We start from the raw sequence: 13879 nt of genomic DNA, 5'->3' as shown, positions 1-13879 counted from the left end.
GTGTATATATATATACACATATATATATGTGTATATATATATACACATATATATATATATACACATATATATATGAGTTGGGATAACTCAGTATTTGTTGCTTCATTAACTGCTTTGAGGAAAACTTTTATTTCTGTTTATAAAAATTATGATTTTTCATTGGGAGAAAATAACCTGTTGAAAATAAAATCAGATGGTAAACAAAGTGAGAATTGTATGACTGAAAGCTACCTAGGAGGCTTGCCAAGAGATAGAAGGTTTTGAGGGGGGCGATATAGTTTGGATGTCCTCTCCAAGTTTCATGTTGAGATCTAATCCCCAGTGTTGGAGATGGGGCCTAGTAGAAGGTGTCATAGGGATTGATCCCTCATGATGTGTGACACCTCCCTTGTTGAGATGACATCCCTAGTATTGGAGCTGGGGCCTGGTAGCAGGGTCATGGGGGTTGATCCCTCATGGCTTCATTCTGTCCTCGTGATAGTGATCTGGCTGTTTAAAGTGTGTGGCACCTTACTTTGTTCTCTCTTGCTCCTGCTCTGGCAGTGTGATGTACCTGCTCTCCCTTGGCCTTCTTCCATGAGTAAAGGTCCCTGAGGCCTCCCCAGAAGCCAGGCATATACCAGTGCCATGCTTCCTGTACAGCCTGTGGAGCTATGAGCCAATTAAAACTCTTTTCTTTATAAATTACACATTCTCGTGTATTTCTTTATAGCAATGCAAGAATGACCTAATGCAGGCGGGATGAAGGAGGTGAATAATACAGGAGGGATGAAGGAGGTGAATGGTTTTTATTGTATAAATCAAACCTTTCTGGAATTTTCTATAACCTGGTAGCATTCTTGTTATATTCATACCTATCCTAGGATCTTCAACTGCTACAGCTAGAAGTCCAGTTTCTATGCAAGCTGAATAGAAAGCTATACAACTTAGTGTGTGAATGAATAATTGGTGTAAAAAAGGTTGAGATATAGAAACACACACACAGAATGTCTGTCAAATAAATTAATTTGACCTGTTTTTTTTTACCCATAAAACAATATACTATGAACGGTTTCTGAAGCAATGACTACATGAGCACCAAATTTGTAATCAGTTCATAATTCTTTTCTTTTCTTTCTTTTTTTTTTTTTTTTTGAAACTGAGTCCTGCTCTGTCACTTAGGCTGGAGTGCAATGGCATGATCTCAGCTCACTGCAACCTCCGACTCCTGGGTTTAAGTGCTTCTTTTGCCTCAGCTTCCCAACTAGCTGGGATTACAGGCTACTGCCACCACACTTGGCTAATTTTTGTGTTTATAGTAGAGACGGGGTTTCACAGTGTTGGCCAGGCTGATCTCAAACTCCTGACCTCAAGTCATCCGCCCGCCTTGGCCTCCCAGAGTGCTGGGATTACAGGCTTGAGCCACCATACCCAGCCTCACAATTATTTTCTTTTCAACATTTTATTCAATAGTTTCTATATGCAAAACACTATAGAAATGCAAATTTATAAAAATTAAAGTATCCGCTATCTCCTACCAATGTGCACACATTGAATTATTACTAAATACAACTTTTTAATGTGCTATTTAAGTACAGTAAAGAACATGATTCTAAGTCAATAAATATATTTCTACACTCTCATTTTGTGAATCTCTTCATAGATTTTTTTCTGTTTTATATACTTTATAGCAGATTACCAATAAATCCTTTTTACTGCTAAACAAGTATCAAACAATATAAAAATTTGTATTTTGAAGCTGAAAATATTGTTTTTTCCTTCTGCCCCAGAAAGACAATTGGTCTCCCACTCCATAATGTAAAGATAATTTCTGTGAATTTATTATTGCCTATTCTCCAGATTTTATCTCTGTGTGTAATATACTAACATATTTAATCACACAAACATAGCTATACGCTCATTGTGATGATTAATTTTATGTGTCAACTTGACTAGGCCACAGGGTGCCCAGATGTTTGGTCAAACATTATTCTGGGCCTTTCTTTGAGAGTGTTTCTGGACACCCTCCTTAATGTAGGTAGAGTTCATCCAATCAGTTGAAGGCCTTATTAGAACAAAAAGACTACCTCTTTCATGAGTATGAAGAAACTCCTCCTGCCTGACTGCCTTTGTGCAGGGATTTTTTTTTCTGCCTTGTTCCAGGGATGCAAGGATGGCTCCACAGATACAAATCTATCATTGCTATATATAATATCAACAGAATGAAGGACAAAAGCCAAAAGCCATATAGATAAGCATTTGATAAAATTCAACATCCCTTCTTGATAAAAATCCTTAGAAAACTGGGTATAACAGAAACATACCTCAATAATCCTACTTGGTCATGATGAATGGTCTTTTTAAATATATTGTTGAATTCAGTTTGCTAGATTTTTGTATCAATGTTCATCAGGGATATTGGGCTGTAGTCTTCTTTTTTTGATGTGTCCTTCTCTGGTTTTGGTATCAGGGTAATACTGGCCTCATAGAATGAGTTTGGAAGTATTCCCTCCTCTTCTGTTTTGGGAATAGTTTCTGTATGACTGTTATTAATTCTTCTTTAAATGTTTGGTAACACTCAGCAGTAAAGCTATAAGGTCCCAGGCTTTTCTTTGCTGAGAGACTTTTTACTGTGGCTTTTAGCTTGTTACTTGTTACTGGTCTTTTCAGGTTTTGGATTTCTTCATGGTTCAATCTTGGTAGGTTGTATGTGTCTAGGTACTTATCTATTCTTCTAGGTTTTCTAATTTATTAGCATATAGTTGCTCATAGTAGCCTCTAATGATGCTTTGAATTTTTGCACTATCATTTGTAATGTCTCATTTTTCATTTTTGATTTTATTTATTTGGGTCTTCTCTATTTTTTCTTAATCTGGCTCAAGGTCTATCAACTTTGTTTATCTTTAAAGAAAACAACTTTTTGTTCATTGACACTTTGTATTGTTTTCTTCATTTCAATTTCATTTGTTTCTGATGTGATCTTCATTATATCTCTTTTTTTTTTTTTTTCTGAGACAGGGTTTCTGTCACCCAGGCTGGAGTGCAGTGGCATGATCTCAGCTCACTGCAACCTCTGCCTCCCAGGCTCAAGTGATCCTCCTCCCTCAGTCTCTTGATTGTCTGGGACTACAGGCCTGTGCCACCACGCCTAGCTAAGTTTTGTATTTTCTTGTAGGGACAGGGTTTCGCCATGTTGCCCAGGTTGGTCTCAAACTTCTGAGCTCAGGCAATCCTCCCAACTTGGCCTCCCACAGTTTTGGGATTATAGTCGTGAGCCACCAGACCTGGCCTAGTATTTCCTTTTTTCTACTAATTTTAAGTTTGTTTTGTTCTTGACTTTTTTGTTCTTTAAAGTACATCGTTAGGTTGTTTATTTGACGTTTTTCTACTTTTTTGATGTAGGCACTTATAACTATAAGCTTTCCTCTTAGTACTGCTTTTGTTGTATTCCATATGTTTTGGTATGCTGTGTTTTTATTATTATCTGTTTTTCAGTTTCCTTCTTAATTTCTTCATTGACACACTGATCATTTGGGAACATATTAATTTTCACGTATTTGTAGTTTCCAAATTTTCTCTAGCTATTGATTTCTAGTTTTATTCCATTGTGATCAGAGAAGATACTTGATATTATTTGAATTATTTTTAATGTTTTAAGACTTGTTTTGTGGCCTAATGTATGGTCTTTGCTTGAGAATGATTGATGTGCTAAGGAGAAAAATGCATTTTAAGAATGTACATTTTAGGAATGTTCATTGGATGAAGTGTTCTGTAAATATCAATTAGGTCAATTTAGTCTGTAGTGCAGATTAAGTCCAGTGTTTCTTTGTTGATTTTCTGTCTAGGTGATCTGTTCAATACTGAAAGAGGAGAGTTGAAGTCTCCAGCTATTATTGTATTGAGGTCTATTTATTCCTTTAGCTCTAGTAATATTTCCTTTATATATCTAGGTACTCCAGTGTTGGGTGCATATATATTTACAGTTGTTGTATCCTCTTGCTAAATTGAATTATATGTCATTGTATAATGACCATCTTTGTCTCTTTTTATAGTTTTCATCTTGAAATCTATTTTGTCAGATGTAAGTATTGCTACTCTTGCTCTTGTTTGGTTTCCATTGGCATAGAATATCTTTTTCCATCCCTTTATTTTCAGCCTGTGTGTGTCTTTATAGGTGAAGTGTGTTTCTTGCAGACAGCGATCCTCGAGTCTTGTTTTTAAGTCTATTCAGCCATTCTATGTATTTGATTGAAGAGTTTAATCCATTGACATTCAATGTTATTATTGATAAGTAAGAACTTACTTCTACAATTTTGTTATTTGTTTTCTGGTTATTTTGTGGTCTTTTCTTCCTTCCTTCCTGTCTTCCTTTTAGTGAAGATGATTTTTCTTGGCGTTATGTTTTAATTTCTTGCTTTTTATTTTTTGTTTATCCATTGTATGACTTTTGATTTGAGGTTACCATGAAGCTTTCAAATAAAATCTTGAAACCTGTTTTCTTGCCTTTTATTTTTTGTTTATCCATTGTATGACTTTTGATTTGAGGTTACCATGAAGCTTTCAAATAAAATCTTGAAACCTGTTATTTTATGCTAGTGTTTGCAGTAGGTGCTTGTTTGTGCCCATCTTTCTTGAGAAGGCTTTCCAGGTGTTTGAAGAGCCTTGAATGTTGTGATCTAACTTTTTGGTCACTGTAGTCATATCTGCATTGGGAGTCACCCGAAGCCAAGTAATGCTGTAGTTCTTGCAGACTCTTAGAGGTACTACTTTGGTGTTCTTGAATAAGATCCAGAATAATTATCTAGCTTACCAGGCAGAGACTCTTGTTTTCTTCCCTTACTTTCTCCTAAACAAATAGAGTCTCTCTCTGTGCTGAGTCCATGGAGCTGGTAGAGAAATAACACAAGCATTCTGGTGGCCTCCACCACTGAGTCTGTGCTGGGTCACATCTGAAGCAGCACAGCACTGGGTCTCACTCAAACCACTACCTGGTTTCTACCTATGTTCGCTCAATTTCCTAAGGCTCTACAATCAGCAGACAGTGAAACTAGCTAGGTGTATGTCCTTCCCTTCATAGCAGGGAGTCCCCCTGGTCCTGGGCAGGTCCAGAGATGCCATCCAGGAGCCAGAGCTTGGAGTCAGAAACCTTAGAAATCTATGTGGTGCTCCATTCTATTATGGCTGAACTGGCACCCAAGCAAGAAGACAAAATTCATTCCGCTCTTCACTCCACTTTCCACAGGCAGAGGAGTCTCTCCCCATGGCCACCACCACCACAGACCCACAGGTGCTATTGCCAGGCTACGACCAATGTTCCGTTAAGGCCCAAGGGCTCATCTGTCAGCTTATGTTGCATGCTGCCAGGCTTGGAACTTAGTCTTCAGGTCAGTGAGCTCCCGTTTGGCCCAGGGCAGGTCCAGAAATGCCATCCAAGCCAAGGCCAGGAATCTGAGACCTCAAGAGCCTATGTGGAACTCTGCCCCACTGTGGAAGAGCTGGTACCTAAGCTGCAAGGCAAAGTCCCCTTTACTTTTCCCTCTGCTTTTCTCAAAGAGGAGTCTCTCCTCATAGCTACTATAGCAGGGAATGTGTTGGGTCACACCTGATGTCAGCACATCTCAAGAGCCTCACCCAAGGTCCCCAGTGTGTACTACCTGGCTACTGTTGCGGATTATTCAGAGCCCAAGTGCTCTTTAGTCAGCAGGTGATGAATCTTTCCTGGACTGAGTCCTTCTCTTCAAGGCAGAAAGCTCCCTTCTGGCCCAGGGTGTGTCCAGAAATGTTCAGGAGCTAGGGACTGGAATGGGTGCCACAGTACTCTGCCCAGTGTCCTTTCTTGTGGCTGAGCTGATGTCCAAGTTTCAAGACAAAGTCCCCTGTACTCTTTTCTCTTCTTTCCTCAAGCAGAAAGGATTCTCTTTCAGAGCTGAGAGCTGCATGGCCTGGGGTTGGAGGAGGGGTGGCACAAGCACTCCCTTGGGTACCCTGGCTGGTGTCTTACTGGGTCACAAGTCCCCCAAGTCTGTTGGCTCTGAACCCAGGTCTAGATTGCCTTTTATGTTTCTTTAGGACCCCCAAGCACTTCAGCCCACAGTGGCAAGGCTTGCCGAAATTCACGTTCTGACTGATGGGATGGGAGATTCCCTTCTGGCTAGGGCCGGTCTAAATGTTCCCTCCATGAGCATTGGCTGAATTCTGTCCAATGCTACTTTCTGCTCTGACAGAGTAGCACTGGGTTCCAATGCAAAGCCCCACAATCACTGTGCTCTCCCTTCCCCAAGAATACGGATTCTCCAGGCTTCACAGCTGCTGCTAGGGGATGGAGGAGGGGGTGACATCAGCAATGAAGACTGTCTTTCTTACAGTCTTCAGTACCCCTTTTCAGTGATATGTTAAAACCAGGTAATGTGATCAATCACCTAATTTTTGGTTCTTACGAAGGTGCTTCCTTGTGTAGATAGTTGTCAAACTTGGTGTTCCCAGAGGGAGGACAATTGGTGGAGGCTTCTATTTAGCCATCTTGCTCTGCCTCCTGCCCAATATCATATTTTAAACACCTTCATTAGACTATAGCTTACAAATCATAACCTCACACATTTTAAGGGTATTTAGATTATTTTTACCAAATGTAAAGAGTTGTACAACCATCATCATAATTGGGTTTTTATTAGTTTTTATCATCCCCAAGAATCCCATTATGCTTGAATGTAGTTAATCCCTGCACACACACTCAGCCCTATGCAATCACAGATATATTTTCTGTCTATGCATTTGCCTATTTGGGACATTTTATGTAAATGGAATCAAATAATATTTGGTATTTTGTGTCTGCATCTTTTACTTATTATAATGTGTTCAAGGTTCCTTCATAATGTAACATGGGTCAGAATTCCATTCCAACTAATAGCTTAAAAATATCTTATTGCATAGACTGACCACATTTTGTTTATTTATTCACCTATTGATGAACACTCTGGTTATTTCTACTTTTTGCTATTATGAATAATGATTTTACATACATTTGTTTACACATTTTTATGTAGAGATTTATCTCGGGTAGGAAAGTAATTACTGTGCCATATGGTAACTCTCTATTTTTCCATTTGAAGAACTGCTAAACTATTTTCATGATTCTGACAGTGATGAGTATAGGCTTAGTCAGGTTTTTAATTTAATTTTATTTTTTTAGACTGAGGTAATGGGTTCTGAGAAAAAATACCAGAATTGAAGTGCCCTTCTTGTCACTTCATATCTGGGAGTATGTGATGCCCATCTGACTTCACTGGTGATATTAATCTTAATCACTTGGTTAAGGCAGTATTTGCCAAGTTTCTTCAATGTAAAGCAACTGTTTTCGTTTACCTATTTTGTTCTTTAGAAGTAAGTTATTAAGTCTGTCCTGCCATCAGGTGATGGGAGGTGGAATTAAGCTTCACCTCATAGAGGGAGGGTATCTACATGCACTATTTGGAATTATTTGATAAAGACAGTTTGTCCCCTCACACCTATTTCTTTATTAATTTACATATTTACTTCTATAAGTATATATATATATATATATATATATATATATATATATATATATTTATTATATAGGTTGGGTTATTTACTGGATGGGTTTATTCCAAAAGAAAATCCAGCATTATGATTTCTGTGATACAGTATAAGTATTTTGACTTAAGAGTCAGGAACCCACAAAAGAGTTCCCCATTACCATCATAATGTTTCAGTACTATCATATCATCTAACTGTAGTATATTAGACAGGGTTTGTAGATAACACATTTAACCAGACAAATATGAGACATTATTGTTTCAGATTATTGAGTTGCATACTTGGAAATCCCTTCAGAAGGAAATAAAAACAGAGAAGATAGAGGTTATTTGAAGTGATCATGAAAAATTATTGTTATCATTCAGTAAACCTATTCACATAATCCCTTTCAGTGAAGCCAAAGTATGGAATGCAGGGGAAAATGTGTGCTTCATTTGAAAGTGCAATGTCTATAGCACAGGTTTCATGTTATCAGACTCTGACACTATGAAAGCTATCTTACAACTTTAACTTTTAGATAATGACAGCATTGGAATATAATCCTTGTCTGTGCACGAGCAGGTGAATTCTGCCTTGTAAAACAAAAACATTGTCTCCATTTGAACGTTCGTTTCAATACCCTTGATCTGGAAAGCATCAAAAACATGGTTGTTGACTTTGGCAAGGCTCATTTCAGTAGAGGGTTGGGGGAACAAAGAAAGTACCATTAGAGTGGAGCAACAACTGAGTTGGGGGGAGATTTAGAGGGATATGCGTTGAGAATTGATAATTTTTGTAGAGCTTTGTTACAAGGAAGAGAATATATATAAAGAGGACAGCAACTAGATATATATAGAGAGGTCCAGGGCATTAAATTATATGTTACAATCATCAATTGTAAGAGACTTTATCAGGTTGAAATATTAATAGGAATGAACCATCTTTTGTTAGATCTGACATCTGAATTTGCTGCACCACCCTTTCCACACTTCAATTGCTTGATCCATTATGGAGAAACCTAAAACTTAACCAAAGGGATGGCGTAGTTTGACCTTAATGCCTGTTACGTGTAAGAATGTATGTATGGATGGATGGAAGGATGAAAGCATGATATGTCAAATATGTGCTGGTAATTCATGGATTTTTATCTTGGGTCGGTAGGAAAGCAAGATTTACTTGGTTATGGTGTAATGTGCAGCTGAGGGTCACAATTTTGCAAAAGGACATATAGGATACCACTGTCTAATTTTGCACTTAGTAGCAGGATGACCCTTAGCCAAGTTACTTAACCTCCCCATACATTGTTTCTTCAGCTACAAAACAGTGTAGCAGTTGTGTCCTCTACCCCCCAGAAAATACATAAGATGAAAAAGTATCAGCATTCAGGAAATGTGAGTCCCATGGCTCTCTGATCTGAGGTCAGGAGTCCTGCCCTTCTATGGGACTTGTAACTATTCATGTGGCTCTGCAATTTGTCCCTTTTCATGAAAAATAGCTTCTGTATAAGTTTTAATTTGCATTTCATTGGTGAATGTATTTGCAAATATTTCTTGGGCATATGTATTACTTTTTACATGTATTCTCTGTGTATATCTGTATTATTTTTCTATTCTTACATAACAAATTTCCCCACAATTTCACTGCTTATAACAACAAACATACATTAATTCACACCATTTATTTGGGTCAGGAATCATGGCATGGAAAAGATTCTAGCTCAGGGTCTTTCACAAGGCTGCAGTCAAGGTCTAGGTAGGGGCTGCTGGCATCTCAAGGCTCAACTGAGGGAGATTCAATTCCAAGCTCATTCATATGGCTGTTGGCAGGCCTCAGGGCTTTACTGCTTCTTAGCCAGGGACATAGATTACTTGCCATGTGGGTAGCTGACGACATGGCAGCTGGCTCTCCTTAGTGCAAGAATAAGAATGTACCCAACAAGCAAGACACAGCCTCTTAGTCATTTAATGTGAAAAACGACATCCATCTCCTCTTCTGGAATATTCTATCTACTAGTAGCAAGTCATTAACTCCAGCCCAAAGATGGAACAGATTGCACAAGGAAGTGACTATCTGGAGGTGACAATCACTGGGGACATCTTAGAGGCTGCCTACCAATGTCATCATTAGACCTTCTTTCCATACCTGTTACTGAGAATGCTTCATATATTATGAGCATCAGCCCCATATACTTTGCAAGTGTTTGCTATAGCCTACACAGACAACTTTAATGATTTCTTTTATCATATACAATGTTTTAAATTTTTCAATATAATTTAAAATATAGCTCATTATATACATAAATTAAGGAGTACACTGGGCAGCTTTACATGTGAGTGCTCAGGAAGATTAGAGAACTCAGATTCCTGGTGGCTTCAGGGCACAACAGGAAAAGCTTTAGTGAAATTCCAGAATCTTGGTCTGCAGTCCAATGCTCTACCCCCAAGCTATTCCCCCTCCTGAAATTCCAGAATCTATTATTGAGCAGACATTAATAAAGCAGTTTCTCTGATTTATTGAACCTCTCCTAATTTCCTATAGCCTGATCTAAAGTATATTTAATAATAGATTACTTGATTAAATAAGATTAAAGGAGATACAGCTTACAGTACTTCTTTCTTGTATTAGTTTTGTCAACATTGACTTCCTACCCTCATGTTATCTGTCCCAGAGGAAACGTCTCTCTTCCTGACTGAGTCCCTGTGTGCTTCCCACTTTAAAAACCAGTCAATTCACATGGTCCCCATTCCCAGGATTCTTGGCCCCAGCCTGCATATTTCATTTCAACCCTCATCACTAACAGAGTTTGTTGCGTGAGTGCCCATGGGAGATTGTAAAATGACCAGTCCCTAGGCCCTCATAGCCCATCATCTACATAAGAGGTCACGGGGTATATGCAGTGTTTCTCAACCTTCTTCCACCATCTTCTTGATGGAGGCCATTTTAGACATGTTTTTTCTTACATACCCTTTCTGCCCAGAACATGAAATTTTAATACCACAGATGAAGTGTTAACTGTTTATATATTATGGTCCTCTGTAATACAATAAACCAGTGTAATGTCTACCATCTCTCTACCCTCAAGAACCAATTTTCAACCCATTAGTAGTAATATCACCTCTGTTAGGAATGCATAAAAATACCATCATAAAGACAAAAGTTTGAACCCCATTCCTGCGCCTCACTTCATGTATGATAGTGGAATCTTTTTTCAGCCTTTGTCAGCCTGCCCTTGATCATCTGTAAAAGGGGACTCACAGTGTCTTCCTTAGGAAACTTTTCTGTGGGGTAAGTTAGAAATTTGTATAGAGTAGATGGCATCTAGTAGGACTTCAACAGATGGTCATCCTGGCCCAACTTTCTCCTCCTTCCCAAAGAAGTGATGACAGTTACCTGTCATCAATATGACTGACATAGAGACCACCTGGAAATGGAGCAGGAAGTAGAACATACTCACACTTACATTATGAATAAAGCTTTGGAAACTTTCTCTGTTGCAGGACTTTGCTGAGGGATATGGGGAGAGGGAAGAATATTGTCAAATCATTTCTTCAATTTTGCATTATTTTCTGTTCCCTTATTTGATCTTCCAGATTGACATTGGAAAAGCCATTTCCTGTTGAGTCCAAAATGAAGAGAGTGCAAATAAAGAGAAAGCAGGAATCACAAGCCCTTGACCTTTATACCTTTATACCTTGACCTTTATACCACCTACAGGATCCTGCACCCAGATTTCATCTGCACAATCAGCTTCTTCAAAGAGAGAGAGGCTGTTGAATTAGTATCCATGAGGGCACAATACTAGAAATGTGTAAAGCTATATGTTTTTAAGTCCTTGAAAGTCATAATCTATAAAGGAGACTTTGGGGTATGCTTTGGGGATGTTAAGAGGTAGAATCTCATTTCCGCTTCTTACTAGAGTCTGAAAAAATTGATTTTTCATCAGTGAGTTTGATTTTGTCATCTTCAAAATGAGAAAAAATGAGGCCTTCCTCATAGAGTCATTGTGAGAAAATTATACAAAAATGTAATTGTGCATGTTTATCTGTAAATATATGATGTGTCATCAAAAAATAGATGCCCTTTTGCACTTTTTTCTCTTAAAATAGTGTTTCTGAGATATCTGTAAGTAAGACAACTTTGAGGCTGTTTTGATATTTTTAGCTGCTGTGACCATTCTTAACACAAGGGCCCAAGACTCTCTGCAATTCAGAGCTAAGAGCACAGTAGCTGATGGGGACCTCACTTGATTTTCTCAAAAATATTGCCAAATATCTCCACAAAGAAGCTGTATACATTTTTCCTCTTCTAGAAGGGTAATGGAGTTTTCATGGCCCCCCATTGTCCATATAAAGAGGGTTCTGCATAAATAAAAAATCACCAATTGAGCTTTATTTTTAAAATTTAGTATTATTTCAGACTATTATGTGAGTTATAAAGTGGGATCATTATATTTGTATTTAGAAATGTACATGTGAAATATGCTGCCATGTTTAGAATGTTTGCCCCCTCCAAAATTTAATTGCCATTGTTAGAAAATTTGATTGCCATTGTGACTTTTTTTAGGAGATGGTGTTACTGGTGTGAGGTTCTTGGTTCTCAGTGTAATAGGAATTAACATGAGGCCAGGCAAACTTTTCCCAGGCAAGGTTTATTAAAACTTATGCCCAGAAACATTGGGCATAAGGGAGATAGCGCAGGAAAAAGAGTCCTCCAGCTGGCTCCCTAAGGGGAGTTTCTCTGGGTTTTTTATTGGGTAGGGTAAAGAGATTGACATCAGGAACCTCCACCTCCTGGGGTGATTTATTCCTTCCTGTTATGGTGTCTGCATGAAATCTTGGTACATGCTCAGTGGGTTCAAGATAGTGGTGTTGCTCACTACTGCTGGCCCAGGAAGGGCATATAGTGGCTATTCTGGTGTCTTCTGTGCATGTGGATGTTAGGGTCAACTGCCTTGGGGAAGATTTATGGTTGGAGTGTCTTCTTTAAGGTCCTGTTATCAGCAGGTATGGTGCCTTGAGTACGATTTATAGTGTAAGGTCTGGATGGTCTAGTAGGGGTCCCTTCTGGCCACAAGGGCCCCCCATCAGCTTGCAGTAGAGGTCCTTGGTGGAACACAGAGGACTTCAGGCTGTGGATGTGCTGATGTAGGTGCCCTTGGCCAGGCTGAAGATGGGCAGGTGTGGGCTGAAGCTACTACCTATCGCCAGTGCCCTTGGTGTACCCATCAGTGCCTGGTCAACCAGCAGCAGTAACACAAGGTCCTGAGGGCCGCTCATGCACAGTGCATTGCCAGTGCAGAGCTGTGTACAACACTGTCATCTTCTTGGCTCCAGGCTGCATCCTCCATGCTCCAGGGACAGCATGTGCAGTGAGCTCAGGAAAACGCATGTAGTGGGAACCCAGCAAGCCTGGAAAACAAAAATGCATTTGTGAGGGTGAGGGCTATAAACCAAAAATAAAATTTAAATGCCCCCCATGCAAACATCTTAATGGACTTCCTGCTCTGCCAGGGAGGGCACTAAAATTTAATCTGAAGGACTAGTTCAGGCCATAACAGGAAGTGGTGGTTGAACATGCCTCATCGTACCCCTCCAGCATTAATATCAACAGAAACCTTAGGTCTGATATGAAACATTTACAGTCTATTCTCTCTAAAACCTGCTACTTAGAGTCTTCATCTGTATGAGAAAAGCTAGGTCTCCACAACTCCTTATCATAACCCAGACATTCTTTTCTATAGATAATAACTCTTTCAACCTATTGCCAATCAGAATATGTTTAAATCTACCTGTGACCTGGAAGCCACCATCCCCACCCCCCAACCCCTGCTTTGAGTTGCCCCACCCTTCCAGATTGAACTATTGCAAATCTGACATGTATTGATCGATGTATTATGTCTCCCTAAAATGTATAAAAGAAAGCTGTACCCCAACCACTTTGGGCACATGTCATCAGGACCTCCTGGGACTGTGTCACAGGCACATCCTTAACCTTTGTGGGAATTCACTGAGGGTGGTGGCAAAAATATTAAGAGAAAGTTACATAGTCTCAAACCCTTTTGGAAGGCCTCAGGGTTTCTATATAGTTTCAATAGAAGTTTCAGTTGAAGGCAGCCTAAATCCCCCTTACATTTAGTTCATAAGTAAAGCAAATAGCTGGGGTATGTGGGGGAGTTTACCTAACTAACTTGTTTACTCATGTGGTCTTAGAACTAACCTTTGATCTGGGTGGCCCTCTCAGGGGGAGGCTGACCAGATATTAGATATTATCCACTAATGGTGTTTGCTTTTGGCATTGGAAACTGTCATTTCATCTTTCACACTAATGGTGTTGACTCAAACCTTTGTCAATTAAACTTTACTAAATA

General features: G+C 39.1%; 1 long non-coding RNA gene across 1 annotated transcript in view; it reads left to right on the top strand.

Moving 5' to 3' along the window:
• The window catches only part of LOC116543615, a 34555-nt gene extending 22997 nt beyond the window's left edge, over positions 1–11558 (top strand). The window contains exon 3 of the long non-coding RNA XR_004265635.1: positions 11103–11558. This is a non-coding gene — a long non-coding RNA (uncharacterized LOC116543615). The remainder of the gene's footprint in view (positions 1–11102) is intronic.
• Positions 11559–13879: the final 2321 nt, after the last annotated feature.

Source organism: Sapajus apella, unplaced genomic scaffold (assembly GCF_009761245.1).
Source record: "Sapajus apella isolate SASKATOON/1434 unplaced genomic scaffold, GSC_monkey_1.0 scaffold191, whole genome shotgun sequence".
In the NCBI taxonomy this organism is placed as follows: domain Eukaryota; kingdom Metazoa; phylum Chordata; class Mammalia; order Primates; family Cebidae; genus Sapajus; species Sapajus apella.
The sequence above is the reverse complement of the archived record's forward strand: the minus strand, read 5'-3'. Positions and strand labels throughout refer to the sequence as shown.